At 44.7% G+C, this 19,728-nt stretch overlaps 1 protein-coding gene across 1 annotated transcript in view; it reads right to left on the bottom strand.

The window, feature by feature from the left end:
- The window catches only part of LOC126483942 (V-type proton ATPase 116 kDa subunit a 1-like), a 195,985-nt gene that overhangs the window by 175,160 nt on the left and 1,097 nt on the right, over nt 1-19,728 (bottom strand). The window lies entirely within an intron of this gene.

Raw genomic sequence — 19,728 nt, 5'->3', positions numbered from 1 at the left:
GATTGTACTTGCATAATCGTTGGCGTGTTACTAGATTTACTGAACTGGGAAAACAACGTGCGCGTTTCCTCGTTACGGAACTGAATCGACAGTGAAGTAATGGAGGTACGCCGAAAATATTTATTCAGTAGACTATTGTATCGGCGGTCATGAAGGTTTACCGGAAGGAAATTGAATTTATCTAAAATTCACTGGTACTTAGATCGAGCATTGGATAATGTACTCTGCATGTAAGAGGATGATTTGAAAAGTTCTCGGAATCACCACGAGAGGTCAGCGCTAGCGCCACGAGTTGTTCACGTGATAATTAATTAACAGTTGCCTGTAAACTCTCGCCGCGTCAGTGCTCTTGGAAGAATACTGTGGCGGTGACGTGGTTCTGTACTTGATCCCGCATAGTGATTTACGAAGATGGAAAAAACCGAGATCAGAGCAGTGATTAAGTACTTCGTAAAGAAAAGTATGAAAGCAAAGGACATTCATGCCGATTTCCAGAATACACTGGGGGACTCAGCGCCTTCATATTCAACTGTTGCCAAGGGGACAAATGAATTTAAATTTAGACTGTAGAGCTTAGATGATGATCCACACAGTGGTCGGCCAAGATGTGTCTACTGCAGAAATCATTGCAAAAGTGCACAAAATGGTCGTGGAAATCGCCGATTGAAAGTGCGTGAAGTTGCTCACGCTTGACAGATGTCATCTGAAAGGGTACATCATATTTTAACTGAAGAATAAGAAATGAAAAAAACTATCTGCAATATGGGTGCCGCAACTCTTGACGCTAGATCAAAAACGCATGAGAATGGACATATCTGAACAATGTTTGGCCCGTTTTAGGAGAAACGAACAAGAATTTTTGTGCCTGTTGGCGACCACAGATGAAACTTGGGTGCACAGCTATACCCTAGAGACAAAACCACATCATTCAGAGCGACAGGTCATGGCATCAATGTTCTGGGATGCAAAGGGGTTCTGTTTGTAGATTATCTCCCCACTGGGCAAACAGTTACTGGAGAATACTATGCTAACCGCCTGGACAAATTGTAACAACAGGCATGCGAAAAAAGGACAGGTTTAGCAGGGGAGAAAGTCATCTTCCATCAAGACAATGTGCACCAACACTTCTGCTGTCTCCATGGCAAAATTACACGAACTAAGGTATGAAATGTTGCCACACCCGCCTTATTCACCTGATTGGCTCCATCAGACTTCCATCTCTTCCCAAAACTGAAAATTTTTCTTGATGGACGAATATTCACTTCAAACGAAGAATTGATAGCCGGAGTTGACAACTATTTTGCAGACCTGGAGGAAACTCATTTTCGAGATGGGTTCAAGGTTCAAAAAATGGTTCAAATGGCTCTGAGCACTATGGGACTTAACATCTAAGGTCATCAGTCCCCTAGAACTTAGAACTACTTAAACCTATCTAACCTAAGGACATCACACACATCCATGCCCGAGGCAGGATTCGAACCTGCGACCGTAGCAGTCGCGCGGTTCCAGACTGAAGCGCCTAGAACCGCTCGGCTACACCGGCTGGCTGGGTTCAAGACATTGTAACATTGTTGGACCAAGTCCATTGAAAAAAGAAAAAAGTTTCAGTGATGTAAGTACTTTTTTTCTATTCCGTTTCGAAAACTTTTCAAACCACCCTCGTATCATTCACTGACTCCAGCATGACATTTTTCCTCTGCATTGAGGTAAAGGCAATGGTTGCGCAATGACCCCTATAGGATATTACAAAGTATTAAGAGCCTGTTCTGTTTGGTTATGGTATTGTTTCGTCAAAAGATCTTGTTTGTTAGTCGAAGTCTCAGTTTTACGCAGAATTACGTAAATTCATTCCAAGGCAAGCTGGTTTGAAACTCTGACAGCTTCAAGTGCTTTTTGATGTTCACATACTTTACATCAGCTGATACCAGAGAGTGTCACGAGGTAGCACTACAGGTGATCAATTAGAGAGATAAAAGATAAACTCGCATGTGAAACAACACAGTAATCAAAAGTTAGCTTTCGAAATATTCACGGACTTGATACTTCCTACAGTTGATGAAATCGTAAGTGATCAACTGTCATATAAAAGCCTTCCGCACTATTTTAGTAACACATAACTGATGCAAATCTATCTGCCTCCTCTAGAGGCTGTGATATACCAAGTCAACCACGAAGAAGAAAACCAGCAGAAGACATCACTGATTTCGATTTCTAGCCATACACTACTCGCCTCCTTCCCCCCAAATGCCACACCAGCAGCTACAGTAAAAAAAAACAATCTACAAAGTGTTCTAGATTAATCTAGTATAAGACTGCTTATTTTTAAGTAACATCTCTCTATGTATGTATATATAAACGCCTGAAGATGAACAGAACATCTTCGAAACACGTTGCATTTTGTTAGATTAAGCATAAAATAAAAAGTGACTGGTAGCAGAAACTTGAAATAAATAATTATCCCACACAGTTACGGTTCACAAACATAGCCATTATGGCTGAAAATAATTCCTATAGTTTACTTATTCTTTCTGCTACGCACTGATATTTACACGGTCCAGTCACATTAACGTGACCACCGCCTACGTTTGACGTCAGCGTGCAATAACCACTCACAGACGGAAGGTGGCAGCATCAGCAGTGGAGAGTACGTAAAGCGTGCCGGGTGCGAGGGGGTACTCAGAAAACAGTGCAGTCGTTGTCGAAATGCGGAAACAGAGCAAGTTATCTGACGTAAAATTGGGTACGATCATTGGCTTTCGGACCAAGGGTGGAAGCATTTCCGAAACGGCTAAATATGTACATCTACATCTACATTTATACTCCGCAAGCCACTCAACGGTGTGTGGCGGAGGGCACTGTCATTACCTCCCTTTCCTGTTCCAATCGCGTATGGTTCGCGGAAAGAACGACTGCCGGAAAGCCTCCCTGCGCGCTCGAATCTCTCTAATTTTACATTCGGGATCTCCTCTGGAGATATAACTAGGAGGAAGCAATATATTTCATACCTCATCCAGAAACGCACCCTCTCGAAACCTGGACAGCAAGCTACACCGCGATGCAGAGTGCCTCTCTTGTAGAGTCTGCCACTTGAGTTTGCTAAACATCACCGTAACGCTATCACGCTTACCAAATAACCCTGTGACGAAACGCGCCGCTCTTCTTTGGATCTTCTCTATCTCCTCCGTCAACCCGACCTGGTACGGATCCCACACTGATGAGCAATTCTCAAGTATAGATCGAACGAGTGTTTTGTAAGCCACCTCCTTTGTTGGTGGCCTGCATTTTCTAAGGACTCTCCCAATGAATCTCAACCTGGTACCCACCTTACCAACAATTAATTTGATATGATCATTCCACTTCAAATCGTTCCGCACGCATACTCCCAGATATTTTACAGAAGTAACTGCTACCAGTGTTTGTTCCGCTATTATATAGTCATACAATAAAGGATCCTTCTTTTTATGTATTCGCAATACATTACATTTGTCTATGTTAAGGGTCAGTTGCCACTCCCTGCACCAAGTGCCTATCCGCTGCAGATCTTCCTGCATTTCGCTGCAATTTTCTAATGCTGCAACTTCTCTATATACTACAGCATCATCCGCGAAAAGCCGCATGGAACTTCCGGCACTATCTATATTGTGAAAAGCAATGGCCCCATAACACTCCCATGTGGCACGCCAGAGGTTACTTTAACGTCTGTAGACGTCTCTCCATTGAGAACAACATGCTGTGTTCTGTTTGCTAAAAACTCTTCAATCCAGCCACACAGCTGGTCTGATATTCCGTAGGCTCTTATTTTATTTATGAGGCGACAGTGCGGAACTGTATCGAACACCTTCCGGAAGTCAAGGAAAATGGCATCTACCTGGGAGCCTGTATCTAATATTTTCTGACTCTCATGAACAAATAAAGCGAGTTGGGTCTCACACGATCGCTGTTTCCGGAATCCATGTTGATTCCTACAGAGTAGATTCTGGGTTTCCAGAAACGACACGATACACAAGCAAAAAACATGTCCTAAAATTCTACAACTGATTGACCTTAGAGATATAGGTCTATAGTTTTGCGCATCTGCTCGACGACCCTTCTTGAAGACTGGGACTACCTGTGCTCTTTTCCAATCATTTGGAACCTTCCGTTCCTCTAGAGACTTGCATTACACGGCTGTTAGAAAGGGGGCAAGTTCTTTCGCGTACTCTGAGTAGAATCGAATTGGTATCCCGTCAGGTCCAATGGACTTTCCTCTGTTGAGTGATTCCAGTTGCTTTCCTATTCCTTCGACACTGGTCGCTTGCCGTCGTAGTTAAAGTAAACTGTGCACGGCGACGTGTCGCTATCCAAAACTGACGCCGAAGTGCACTGTGGTGCACCAAGGGCCATAGACGATAACAGTGAATGACAGCTTGAAGAGATGTATACGGGCGAATAGAACGTGCAATTGTTGAGTAACTGACCGCCCAGATGAACCAAGGGGCAACCAAGAGCGTCTTCTCAACGACCGTTGAGCGAACGTTGCTGCTGATGGGCTGCCACAGCAGGCGCCTCGTTCACGCACCCGTGCTGATTGCTGTTCATCGGGGCGAAAGCTGGAACTTGCACACCAGTACCACTGAGTGGCGACAGATGGCCTTCTCGGATGAATCACGTTTGATGCTCCATCGGACAGATGGTCGTTGACGTGCACAACGTGAAATGTCGGGAAGCAAACACTCTGCAGACTTTATGGTCTGGGGAGTCCGCCCAGCTAGATGCCGGCACGGTAGCTCATCGTGTTCGGTCAGAGGGTTACGTACCCTCTGTAATAAAAAAAACTGAGTTACTCAATCATCAACGAACTTAATCGGATGTCTTACGACGTCCGCCCCGAGCAGATACAACGAACAAAAGCGAACAAAATGAGATTTAGAAAAAAGTCAGTGTGACGGATTGCAGTCCTATGGGCCCGGGTTCGATTCCCGGATGGGTCGGGGATTTTCTCCGATCAGGGACTGGGTGTTGTGTTCTTTTGTGACGGCTCCCAAACCCAAGGTCCTCGGCAGTACTTTTGGGGGCAGCCACCACAAATTGTATAAAGCGTGGGTAGTGACCAAGATGTAGCTACGTCTGTTGGCCGAAAAATAATTATTGACAAGAATTGCGGCAGCTAGAATGAAGAGATAACTTATCTTTGTTATTGACGAAACGTGCACCAGCAATACAAGTCCAAGTAATATCCAAGAGTAATCCGTGCACTGAGCCTAATCGAATACAATAGCAAATATCACACTGCAATGGGTCCGCTATAAACTCCACGAAAGGCTAGCAATAGACAATCGACAATAGACTGTCCGTCTCGGGGCCAGTGCTCCTCCTTTTATGCGTAAGGCAGAGGGCGCTGCGGACCCGAGCTCAGCCATGGCGCGACCTCTTCCGTCGGCGGTAACGCCCTGAGACACCGACGGCCGCGACAGGAACTGTGGCCAGCGATGTCACGGTCAGGGCGAGCGTGCGCGAGTTGGTTCGTTGGTTGGTTGGGTCCGTGGATACAACATGTTCTCTTCTCATCATTTCATCCTCATCCGGCGCGCTGGTCGCCCAATATGGCGTCGACCGTAACAAGACCTGCACCAAGGTGGCTGGACCTGCCCCGTAAAGGGCCTCCCGGCCAATGACGCCAAATGCTCATTTCCATTTCCAGGGTCTGGGGAATGTTTTCGTGGCATCCCCTGGGTGATTTTGTCATTCCAGAAGGCACAATAGATCAACGCAAGTATGCATCTATCCTTGGGGACCATGTCCGCCGCAACATGCAGTTTGTTTTTCCTCAGCGTACAGCTGGCACTGTCCGTGCATGGTTTGAAGAGCACCAGCATGAGTTTACCATACTTTCACATACCACCAGACTCCTCGGATTTAGACCCCTCGATCAGGATGATCGTGTCATAGATCCTCAGTTGAGAAACCTAGCGCAGCTAGCCAGAGCACTGGAGTCGGAGCCGGCCGAAGTGGCCGAGCGGTTCTAGGCGCTACAGTCTGGAACCGCGCGACCGCTATGGTCGCAGGTTCGAATCCTGCCTCGGGCATGGATGTGTGTGATGTCCTTAGGTTAGTTCGGTTTAAGTAGTTTTGAGTTCTAGGGGACTGATGACCTCAGAAGTTAAGTCCCATAGTGCTCAGAGTCATTTTGAACTGGAGTCGGCATGGCTTCATATTCCCATCGTATCTTCCACAACCTCACTGATTCTCTTCCTGTACGTCTCACAGCAATCTGCGATCCAAAATGTGGTTATTCAGGCTTTTGACAGGTGGCCACATTAGTGTGACCAGACGGTCTACATCTGCACTTGGAAAGCTACCATACACTGTAGCATAGCGCAAACAGAGTATTCGCCTCAATAATCACGAATGTATTCCATTAAAGAACGACGTGCCCTACAGTCAGGAGCAATGAGGTTCTAATACTTGCCATGCTTTTTTATTTTTTTGGTGGGGGTGGGGGCTCTCCCTGTTATCTGGAGATTTGATGCGACTCGCCATGAGTCCCTCTACTTTGTCTACCACTTCAACTCAGAAGCATCACTTACGCCCAACGTCTTTCGATATATAACAATCTCTGACTTTTTCTACAGATTTTAGCCTGTGCAGCTCCCTCAACTGCCACGGAAGATATTCCTTTATGTCTCATCACAAACCCTATCATCCTGTTCACTTAGTCAGTGTTTTGCACATGTTCATCTCCTCGAGTTCTGCGACGGATCTCCTCAATTATCAGTAAACCTAATTTTCAGTGTTCTTCTAAAGCACCACATCTCAAACGCTGCGATTCTCTTCTTTTCCGATTTCCCCACGAATCACTTCCATTTAATGCTAGGCTCCAAACGTAAATTCTCGAATATTTCTTCCTTAAATGAATGCCGATCTTTGATACTGGTAAACTCCTTTTGGCCAGGAACGCCCTCTTTGTACTTCTCTGCTTTTACGTCCCCCTCACATCGTTCGTCCTGTGTTATTTTGCTTCCAAGGTAGACGAATTGCTTTACTTACTCTACTTTGTGATCAGTTTTGATGTTAAGTTTGTCTCCAATCTTGTTTTTATTACTCTTCCTACAGTTTCCTTAAACCACTAAAGATGAGTGGCGGATGCTTCCTTGAAAAGACCACCCGGGGTTTCTGTCTCATCTTTACCCAGTTCTAGTTTGGGTTTACTTTCTGGCGACTTCGACATCGACTGACGTTTAAGCGTAGTCTCTCTTGGTTTCTTTTCCTATTCCATCCAGACACAGCGTGCAGAAATAACAACTGCATCTTCCCCTCTGTGTGAGTTCGAATATCTCTAATTGTGCTGTCGTGGACATTACGTGATATTAATCTGCAATCTAGTTGCATGACTCCTCCGGGAAATGAGAAGATTTGGAATTTTAGTAGCAATCCTTTTTAATATGTACAGCATCTTCGTTGTAGCTCTTCCCAGAGGAGATGTCTAACGTACAGGTATCTGGGGCACTCTCACTCCAATTAAGAAAATTCCTGAAGAATTAATAAGCTGTACTGTTAACCATTTCTAGCTCTTCTCTTAATCTTGCTCGGTAAGAGACACAAAGAGAAGCAGACTACTGTAGAATCTACCAGACAAAATTTTTAAGCACCTTGTTTCATAGATAAGCTACAAATAGAACAAATTCATAACCTGAAGAATTCAATGAAGTATTCCTCTAAGACAGCAAACAGAGTGTTTGTTATCATGTTTGTAGGTTTCGAAAATGTGTATGACAGCGAAAACTAAGAACTACTCTTCGAAATACTAGCTGTATTTGGAGCAAAAGCCCACAAACATAGTAAAAGAAAAATATGACAGAGACATTTTGGAAGTATGACAAGGAGGTGGCATATCCCTACTACTGTTCAACAGTGCCCTTGAAAAAATGTAAGAGAATGGAGAAGAGCAGGAACACCAACACTACACCTGCGATTTAAATGTATAGATTTAGCTTGTCTAGCTCTTGCAGGACAAAGACAGTAATTGGCACTGCGTATTACAAATGAATAACAAAAAAGACTGACTGCTATACTCTGTCTGAAAAAAAAGTGAAGCATCTAGAAGTCAAAATTAGATGTGAATGTAACTTCGTACATGTACACGCCGTCAGCAATACAGACCGCGCAAAATACCATGGCCGATAGGTGCGCAGTCGGCAGGGCAAACTGTAGGATTTACCGGCAGGCGCTGTAGGGGTAACACCGAGCGCTGGTGAATTTTGAGTAAGACATACACATTTCTCTTGTAGCCACGTTAAAATTTGCTTCTTTTGCCAAAACACAGCTGAGCTTACAGTGCCACCTCACTAACGCGTTGTACAGACGCAACTGCAGGGAATTTTGAAACAGTAGTTTATTAAGTTTATTAAGCGACGAACGGAGGAAAAGTAAGGTCAGCAGCTTATGAAAAAGCGCATCCTCACTACAGATTAAAAGTGTAAGTCTTCACCTATGTTGTTCCAAAACAAAGCATTTCTCGTTTCACCAGATATCGATGGCCGTTAAAAATTATATTCTTTCATCGAAAAAATCGGTAGTTGGTGGAGTAACATGGTAGATAATGAAGTTTTGCATAGCAACCGTATGGCCGGCCGGTGTGGCCGAGCGGTTCTAGGCGCTTCAGTCTGGAACCGCGCGACCGCTACGGTCGCAGGTTAGAATCCTGGCTCGGGCATGGATGTGTGATGTCCTTAGGTTAGTTCGGTTTAAGTAGTTCTAAGTTCTAGGGGACTGATGACCTCAGATGTTAAGTCCCATAGTGCTCAGAGCCATTTGAACCAGTAACCGTATGGAAAAATACTATCCTCTTTGCGTGCTATCATTTGCTAGACTCTCATTCTGATATCTCAAACCATTTATGAAATATTAGGGATGTTACGAATATTTCACACTGGCTTTATTGCTGGCGCAGCATGACTGCAGATGGAAGCATAAAAATTCTCGAGATTGGTGACAGGTAGAGACCTACACCCAAGTCTGAGGAAACATTCAGTATGTTAGCTAAATTTCATGAGCAGCAACGTATTATATAATATGCACCAAACACAATATCATGGTGACCCGTATTTTTCATTGCAACCTTTTTGGAATTTCGCGCAGCGTCTCACTTCCACGTAAGTATCACAAGAACTGTGACCATTAACGAAATGACAGCCACATCATCATGAACGTGACATATAAAACTAATGAAATTTGTTACTGTATAATTCCTGTAAAATCGTTTGAGGAAGATTGCAACGCGTTCGCCTCGATTCTGTGATCGCCGACGGTCGAAAGGTGGCAAACACTGACGGCCTCCCCTTCCAAACAAACGAATGAACTCGCCGAGCGCTTTGGACGAAAATTGGTCGCTGTGCATCAACCACCTTATCCTGCACAGATCTTTTGTAAATGATTAGAGTTGCAATCCTGTCTGACAGGGAGAACGGTCACTAGAGTATATTAAAGTTGTTCGTATTTAATGTTGTTACCAGGTATCATAGTGTAAATAACGCGCGAACAGCCCGATGTTGAGTGATCATTGTGGAAGACACGAAGATGTCACATACTTCTGTGAGACAGCGTTATCAGCTCCTGACATAGTCTGAAAGGGCCTCATTTTGGGATTCCGTTTGGCCAGCTGGTTAATCGTGGTATACAAGGTGAAAAGTATTTAAACCGAAAAACTCTGAGAGGTTGTAGGGGACATCAAAACAAATACTTTTCCCTAACGTCATTTTTTCCTATGAGGATTATTTAAACCGGTGGAGGCCGTATTACGCTCTTCAGTTTTTATAGGACGTATTACGCTCTTCAGTTGTAGGCAGTTGCTGTACACTAGTGTAGTAGTGCATTGTCTCTGTTTACTAATGGAGCGATACACCTGGAGTGAGTTCACTGATATGGTTGGTGCGTACTACGTAGCGCACCACAACGGACGAGCTGCACAGCGGGTTTATCAACAACAATATCCTAATCGCCGTATCCCGCATCGTACGACCTTAGCTACTGTGTACCAACGTCTGCGTGAGACCGGGTCATTTAGCAGATTACCTGGACGGGGACGCCACCGCACGGTAAGACCGCTGCAATTTGAGGAAGCTGTCTTGCAGCAGGTGGAGCGGGATCCTTCAATCAAAACTCGTGCAATTGCTCGTAACATGGGGACCAATCAGACGAATGTAAGAACAGTCTTTGGAGAGCAATTGTTACGTCCATTTCACTTACAGCGTGTCCACAACCTGGAACCAGTTGATTATCCACCCAGAGCACAGTTTTCGCAGTGGTACCTGGAACAGTGTGAAATGCATCCTACATTTCCATCCCCTGTGTGCTTTACTGATGAAGCAACGTTCGGGAGTGATGGAGTCTTCAACATTCACAATTCGCATGTTTGGAGTGAGGATAACCCGCATTCCACAGTTACTAGCGCTCATCAAGTGCTGTTCTTCGTTAATTTGTGGGTCGGTGTTGTTGCAGACTGTTTAATTGGGCCGTATCTGCTACCTAGGCCATTAAATGGCAGGCACTATAACAATTTTCTCGCCAGAGTATTGCCAGAATTGCTGGAAGACGTCCCGCTCCCTACAAGACAATGCATGTGGTTCCAACACGACGGGGCGCCGGCACATTTCAATCGTCGTGTGCGTCGATTCCTGGACCGACGGTTCCCAGAAACGTGGAATGGCAGAGGTGGCCCTGGCCTGCTCGATCCCCAGATATGTCCCCTCTGGACATTTTTGTGTGGGGAGAGATGAGCAACCTTGTTTGCGCAACTCCTGTCGCATCAGAAGAGGATCTGGTCGCCCGGATAGTAGCAGCAGCAGCAGGAACAGTTCAGGTACTTGTGGGGTTTTTGCCCGTGTCGGACAGAACATGATCCGACGGTGGAACCTTTGTTTACGTGTCAATGGAGGCATTTTTGAAAAACTACTGTAATTGAAATTGGGTTGCGTTAATGTGTCGTCTCTTGGTCATAAAAAAATGGAAAAGTGCTTGTTGGTTTAATTAATTTGCCGGCAGTGGAATCTTCCTTTGCCAGTTTAAATACACCTCATAGGAAAAAATGACGTTAGGGAAAAATATTTGTTTTGATGCCCCTACAACCTCCCAGAGTTTGTCGGTTTAAATACTTTTCACCCTGTATACAGATATTCGAGGTATTTGGATGCGACAGTGGCACAATCTTAGACTGTATGGGAATGCAATAGCAGGCTTACTCGTCTTCATGTTTCCTGCTCACCATGTCTGATCATCACATGGCAGTAATGGGCACCAAGCACATTGTCACCCCTTCACATCTGTAGCTGCTATCTGAAAACAGGTAATGGAGTTCCTGAACACTGAATGTCATCCTGCCCTATTGGTCAGGGACTTATCAGTACTCGGTCTAGGAATGGCTGCCTCACGCATAGTCTGTCATTAACAATACTACCTGGACTAAGGCATAACCATTCCATGTGTAAGCTGCCACTAGCACCACAACACAAACAGTCCCATTTGGACTGCTGATAATGGTGTAGCATCATGTTCGGAAATGAATCGCGATTCTGTCCTACATCAGATGATCACCGTCGGTGAATAAAGCGGCCCATTCTACCGACGCCTTGGAATGTCATCATGGTGTGCCGAGCCACCGCGTGTGACAATAGGTCACGGCTGGTAGTAACTGAGGGAACTCGGAATGCACAACATCATGGACCTGCGTCTTCACGTGTTTTCTCTCGAGCAACAGTATCGTGATGCCATTTTTCAACTGGACAATGCTCCTCCATACGTGGCACCTGTACCTCACGTGTGGGACCAGCTTGGCGGTCGACTCTGTCCTAATACTGGCATCTGGGTATAAAGAAACAGATACAACTTTTGTGGGCCAGTCTGCCACATGAGAAGATGCAAGGGCTTTATGACACCCTTCACAACCGAATTACTGCATCCATCCAGGCCAGTGGGGCACAAATTCATATTGATGACTGGGTTCATACCGCCAAAATCTTTGTAAATTTGATTCGATTTTGTAATCACTGAAATAACATCGCTTACACCTTCGACGTGTAAAAGTTCGTTTCGTTTCCTCCACCTTTGTGGGTGCCTTTTTCTTGTCAGACAGTGTTTTAATTGTTGGACCACGCAATCTATTCACCAGATTTTCACCTAAACGTAGGTCAAATGAAACCTGTGGTTGGTAAACGTTCTGAGGCCAGCGAAGATGTTTTCGCAGCCGTGATGTGTTTTTCAGATCTATTAGACTACTTACGGCGAAAACAGATTCCGGCAGCTAACAGCCGCGAAATGAAAACTGTTGCCGCAGTAATGATTGAAACCCATAGCTGTCTAACACTGCCATATCACTGAGACGTTGCCGTAGAAGTGCAAACAGAAACGCGTGACGTGATTCGTCGTGGCAGAGGCGAGAAGCAGCCGCGCCAAGCCCACGTTAACTGTCAGGGATCTTGTCTGGCCGTAAGGGCTACATAGTCGCGCTTCAGGCGTGGACACTAATATCTGGAAAAGTGTTGGTCCGTGTTCAGTACATCGAGAAATAAGTGCATTTGCTTTTTTTAAAAATAGATAAAGAAAAAAGTCTATCGATTACAAGCCGAGAACTTTTTCTCCTTGTTGTCAAAGTCTTAATTTGAGAATGAACTTATCTTTATAAAAGTATCAAATGTAGACTAGCGTCCTTGAATAGTAACAGTTGGTGAGGGATGAGTGGAAGAGGAGTAGACACTGCAAGCGCGACAAAATAAAATATTTCCAGTTTAATAGCTGAATCCCTAGAAACCACCTCACCCTTTCCACATAGCTGACAATGGCATTTCCTACCATAGGATTCAAATATCAAATCGAAATCCGATAGTCTGTGGAGGGTAACACGAGAATAACATTTGAAGTTTGTCTGGGCAAGTGTAGAATACTTCAAAAGAATAAAGAGCTTCAAATGTAGCAAGTCAATAACAGGGTGGTTCACCTCTGGCCCTTTTGCAAGCTGTCATTGGCTTGGCGTTGATTGACAGAGTTGTTGGGTGTCCTCCTGAGGGATGTCGTGCCAAATTCTGTCCACCTGTCACATTAGATCGTCAAAATCCCGAGCTAGTAGGAGAGCCCTGACCCTAATGGTCCAGACATTCTCAATTGAGGAGAGATATGGCGACCTTCCTGGCCAAGGTAATGTTTGAAAAGCTCAAAGACAAGCAGTAGAAATACTCACCGTGTGCGGACGGGCATTATTTTGCAGAAAAGTAAGCGCAGGATGGTTTGCCATGAGCAGCAACAAAATGAGGCTTAGAATATCGCATACGTATCTCTGTAGTGTAAGGGTGTCGCGGATGACAACCAAATGGATCCTGCTATGGAAAGAAATGGCACCCCACGTATCTCACCTCTGTCCGGGGCATCTGGACATACATATCACCTGGTCATCGGCGGGTCATTTCAAGGCAGGACTCACTCCAGTCAATGAGATTTGAGGCCGAAGACGAATCTGGAGGCACTCCGGACAGCGGGGGAACAGCAACCTGATTATCACTTGCCCTACGACCCGACATTTCATAGCAGGACCCCTTTGATTGTCATCCGCAGGACCCTTACAGCACAGCGATACGTCGAAGATATTCTACGCCTCATTTTGTTGCCCTTCAGGGCAAGCCATCCCACGCTTACATTTCAGCATGATAATGACCGCCCGCACACGACTAGAGTCACTTGTCTTCGTGCTTGCCAAACCTTACCTAGGCCAGCAAGGTCGCCAGGTTTCACTCCTCATTGAGAACGTTGGAAGCATTATGGCAAGGGGTTTCCAACCTGCTCGGGATTTTGACGATGTAACACATCAACTGGACAGAATTTGTCACGACATCCAAAAACTCTATCAACCAATGTCAAGCCGAATAACTGTTGGCATAAGGGCCAGAGGTGCGCCACCGTGTTATTTAGTTGCTCAATTTCTGAAACTCTTTCTCTTGTACAAATCATCCAGGTTTTCTTAAATCGTGATTATTTGTTTGTCTACACATGTACATTATATCGATCGATTACCGCCCCATTCGGATAGTTAGTTCATGGTACGTCGTTTTTTTTTTTTGTCTTAGAGTGTATAAACCTCATGTCTTAAGCCTTTTGTGTTCAGTGCCGATGAATAACACCGCAGTCGTTGACACTAGTCCAGGTAAAGAATTCTGTCTCATATATTCCTGTAGACAATGTACAAAGGACACAATTGTAGAATTAGATCATCATTGGAGAACTCTTAATACTTCGAAATAAGACAAGGACTTAAACAAGGAAGTATTCTATCTCTTGCACTTTTTAATGTTGTGATGGTGGGAATGAATAGGGTAGTTAAAAATATAGTAAAAGAAAAAGACAAAAATATGATTTTTGCAGATGATACGGTAAAATGGGGCGATAAAGAGGTAGATGTACAGTTACAACTTGATGCGTGGAAGGAAATAATGAAAAGGTATGGATTACAAATAAATAAAGATAAGAGTGAAGTAATGGTATTTGGAAGAGACAAAGGGATCAACCGAAATATTACTTTGAATGGAAAACCCCTCAAAGTGGTAGACAGTTTCACTTATTTAGGGAGTGAAATATCTAGTGATGGAAGAATAACCAACGAAATTAATAGGAGGTTACAGAAGGGAGGCAATTTCTAGCAAACAATAAAACACCTGATTTGGAATAAGGAAGTTTTAGAAAAAGCAAAGCTCCTTATGTTTAGAGTTATTACTTCCCCATTGTCACCTATGGAGGAGAAACATGGACAGTGACAGAAAGGGACTGGAGCGGACTGCAAGAAGCGGAAATGAAATTTCTCAGAGCAGTTAAGGGAAAAACAAGAATGGACAGAGTAAGGAACGGCCGCGCGAGATTAGCCGAGCGGTCTCAGGCGCTACAGTCACGGACTGTGTGGCTGGTCCCGGCGGAGGTTCGAGTCCTCCCTCGTGCATGGGTGTGTGTGTTTGTACTTAGGATAATTTAGGTTAAGTAGCGTGTAAGCTTAGGGACTGATGACCGTAGCAGTTAAGTCCCATAAAAAAAAGTAAGGAACGTAGATATCAGAAAGGACCTTAAACAAGAAAGTATGAGAGAAGAAATTGAAAAAAAGGGACTAAGATGGTAAGGGCATGTTAAAAGGATGTGTGGGCAGAGACTCCCCAAAATTGTGGGAGAACTAAAGATGGATGGAAAAAGACCTAGAGGGCGCCCAAGAACACGATGGAAAACAGGAGCGAGAATATCTGTGGAAAGGAGACGTGTGACCTGGCAGCAAGTGGAGGAAGAAAAGTGGTGGGAGGACCGAGCCAAATGGAGAGGACTCGTCAGCACCCAGACCTGGCAGTAGCTGGAGCGGGATCCAGATATAGATAGATAGATATTCCTGTAGATTTTCACGGTTATCATATTACAATATAAAATATTCTGGGGTAATGTGGGTGTTCATCCGAGGTGTTGATTCCATTTTGTGCACGATATTTCAGAGACCTAATCAGTAGTCTTCTTCAGGTGCTGCAACTCTATTAGGAGAGGTGATCAGAGCTTCTAATATCAAGTCGAAATTAATTTGTTTGTTTGTTTGTTTGCTGGTACGTTTCTTCATTCCTGGTACACATGGAAATTTCCGCGCCACATTTCCGCAGTACGCCGCCAGATGACCTCAAATAAAATTGCGCTACCGGTTCATTAAATGAAGTAAAGTATGGTGATTCGTTTTCAGCATCTGAAGAGGAGCAGCCCCACAAGAATCCATGCTGAACTGGTGGAAGTGTACAGTAACACTACACCATCATATGGCAGCGTGATTAGGTTGTACAGGCGCGCTTCCAGTGTTGACAAGTAAGTCTGAATGACGAACAACCAAGCGGCCACAATCCTTCTGTGAAGAAATGGGAATCTCAAGTTAAGTGGAGGTCTCGAACCCGAAAGCTGTCTGGTTTGGAGAGTCTTCGAGGGTTCTTTCAAAGTCTGAACTCCGTACATAAAATTTATTAAGGAAATGATGAAATAAGGTTATGTGCCGTTTTCTGATGTCTTGGTACGATTCAGATGTCTTGGTACGAATGTAACGGCGATGGCACTCGGTATTTTGAAAGCCCACTCACACATACCTGTATTTATAAGCTATTACATTTCAGTCGGCATAAGTAGAACTCTGACAGTTGCAAGGGCAAGTCGCATCAGCTTCACTCGCTTACTTCAGCCAGTTACTTAACGAGGTTTTTTTTTTTTTGTAAATGTCTCTGTGGCAACGCCTCATTGTTATCACAGCTCTATAGGCGGATGTCGTTGTCGGTTGCAGCCATCTACTCTTCGCAGTTGAAAGCTGGCAACAGTCTAGCTGTCAAGGAACTACTTACGCAAAGTTAGCTATAGTTGCCACCATCCAGAACAAACAATGGCCATTCTGAAGATCTTCATTCACGACGCCCATACCATCTCAGATGCCGATAACCTGCCAGTGGAACTAGCGAACCTACGAACTGCGTTCCCAACAATGGAGATTCGTCTCAGCAATTACAGAGGACGCTACAGAAGTACAAGTGGTAGAACAAGGAATTGGGTAAGGCCTCCAAACCGATAGTTTGCCTACAGTTCACGCAAAAATAGGTAAAGTATTAAGAAGACAAAGTTAATGTGATCTTCCGGCGCTTTTGGGATCAGTTCAGGACGACTTAGAGCTGCGCAAGGCATGTGTTTATAAGGTTATGCGTGATTGTGGTAACTCATGCACAGGGTGTAACTAAATTCCCTTCACAGACTTTGAGAAAATGTTCAGTAAAAATAGGCTCTAAAATGCATGCCTTAAAAACTGTGAGCGCTTGTTTTATTGTAGAGATGTGTTTCACAGTAGCGAAGCTGAACAAGTTATCATAGCTCTTAAGGTACGCATTTTAGAGCCCAAGTCTACTATATATTACTGTGGGGTAAGGAACCAATCCTCAGAGTTTGTAATGGGAATTTAGTTACACTCCGTATTTATTTATATAGCGTACTACAGTAAGACACAAATGACAATACAGTTAATTAAAACTGAAATAATTATAGTTGTAAACAAACATCTAACATATTAAAATTGAAATAATTATTGTTGTAAACAAACTAACATACAGGGTGTTTCAAAAATGACCGGTATATTTGAAACGGCAATAAAAACTAAACGAGCAGCGATAGAAATACACCGTTTGTTGCAATATGCTTGGGACAACAGTACATTTTCAGGCAAACAAACTTTCGAAATTACAGTAGTTACAATTTTCAACAACAGATGGCGCTGCGGTCTGGGAAACTCTATAGTACGATATTTTCCACATATCCACCATGCGTAGCAATAATATGGCGTAGTCTCTGAATGAAATTACCCGAAACCTTTGACAACGTGTCTGGCGGAATGGCTTCACATGCAGATGAGATGTACTGCTTCAGCTGTTCAATTGTTTCTGGATTCTGGCGGTACACCTGGTCTTTCAAGTGTCCCCACAGAAAGAAGTCACAGGGGTTCACGTCTGGCGAATAGGGAGGCCAATCCACACCGCCTCCTGTATGTTTCGGATAGCCCAAAGCAATCACACGATCATCGAAATATTCATTCAGGAAATTAAAGACGTCGGCCGTGCGATGTGGCCGGGCACCATCTTGCATAAACCACGAGGTGTTCGCAGTGTCGTCTAAGGCAGTTTGTACCGCCACAAATTCACGAAGAATGTCCAGATAGCGTGATGCAGTAATCGTTTCGGATCTGAAAAATGGGCCAATGATTCCTTTGGAAGAAATGGCGGCCCAGACCAGTACTTTTTGAGGATGCAGGGACGATGGGACTACAACATGGGGCTTTTCGGTTCCCCATATGCGCCAGTTCTGTTTATTGACGAAGCCGTCCAGGTAAAAATAAGCTTCGTCAGTAAACCAAATGCTGCCCACATGCATATCGCCGTCATCAATCCTGTGCACTATATCGTTAGCAAATGTCTCTCGTGCAGCAATGGTAGCGGCGCTGAGGGGTTGCCGCGTTTGAATTTTGTATGGATAGAGGTGTAAACTCTGGCGCATGAGACGATACGTGGACGTTGGCGTCATTTGGACCGCAGCTGCAACACGGCGAACGGAAACCCGAGGCCGCTGTTGGATTACCTGCTGCACTAGCTGCGCGTTGCCCTCTGTGGTTGCCGTACGAGGTCGCCCTACCTTTCCAGCACGTTCATCCGTCACGTTCCCAGTCCGTTGAAATTTTTCAAACAGATCCTTTATTGTATCGCTTTTCGGTCCTTTGGTTACATTAAACCTCCGTTGAAAACTTCGTCTTGTTGCAACAACACTGTGTTCTAGGCGGTGGAATTCCAACACCAGAAAAATCCTCTGTTCTAAGGAATAAACCATGTTGTCTACAGCACACTTGCACGTTGTGAACAGCACACGCTTACAGCAGAAAGACGACGTACAGAATGGCGCACCCACAGACTGCGTTGTCTTCTATATCTTTCACATCACTTGCAGCGCCATCTGTTGTTGAAAATTGTAACTACTGTAATTTCGAAAGTTTGTCCGCCTGAAAATGTACTGTTGTCCCAAGCATATTGCAACAAACGGTGTATTTCTATCGCTGCTCGCTTAGTTTTTATTGCCGTTTCAAATATACCGGTCACTTTTGAAACACCCTGTATTTATATAGGCTATTGCTTCTGGAGTCGCCATCAGGAAATCTTCAGGTTTCACTTCATCAGCTGTCCGAGAGCATTCTTTTATAATGTGTTTTAAGGTTTGGATTTCACAACATTCGCAGAAGGGCGTCGATTTCTTGCCACATCTATGCAGAAAATAGGCACATCTACCATTATGGATCCGTATTCTCTTCAGAGTCGACCAGATTTTACGTTTACCTCAAAAACCGTAGGCTTTTGGGTAATACATGGAATTTCGTTGCTCTGCTTTGTGGTCTATTGCTGATGCCAGGTTTTAGTTAAACATACACACTCTGTATAGTGCAGATGACACGCACTGTTCAGGAGCGTATCCAGGAGCACCATTTATATGCTCGCTTCCTTCAAGACAGCAATGCTGATCTTGTGACACTGATGGCCGTGAGGCCCCACGAGGGGGGTGAGGGGGCGGGGGCGGATGGGGAGGGGGGGAGTTCGGCCTCCGAATTGCAAGTCACATTGGGAGACTAGCGTGTCCATGAAGAGAGGAATAGGAGGAGATTAATGTTTAACGTCCCGTCGACAACGAAGTCATTAGAGACGGAGTACAAACTCAGATTAGGGAAGAATGGGAAAGGAAGCCGGCCGTGCCCTTTCAAAGGAACCAGCTCAGCATTTGCCTGAAACGATTTAGGGAAATCATGGATAACCTAAACCAGGACGGCCGGAGACGGGTTTGAACCGTCGTCCTCCCGAATGCGAGTCAGCCCAGTATTTGCCTGAAACGATCTAGGGAAATCATGGAAAACCTTCATCAGGATGGCCGTCGTCCTCCCGAATGCGAGTCCAGTGTGCTAACCACTGGGCCACCTCTCTCGGTGTTGATGATGATGATGAAATGATGATGAGGACAAGGCAACACCCAATGCCCAAGCGGAGATCACCTACCCGCCCGGGAATCGAACCCGGGCCTGCTGCATGGCAGCCAGATGTGCTGACCCCTCAACCAACGGGGCGGACTCCAAGACCACAACTGCGCTATCACAGAGCACTATAATTCTACTGATCATTCGATGAAATACAATGTAACAAG

This window comes from Schistocerca serialis, chromosome 6, assembly GCF_023864345.2.
Source record: "Schistocerca serialis cubense isolate TAMUIC-IGC-003099 chromosome 6, iqSchSeri2.2, whole genome shotgun sequence".
Classification (NCBI taxonomy): Eukaryota; Metazoa; Arthropoda; class Insecta; order Orthoptera; family Acrididae; genus Schistocerca; species Schistocerca serialis.
The sequence above is the reverse complement of the archived record's forward strand: the minus strand, read 5'-3'. Positions and strand labels throughout refer to the sequence as shown.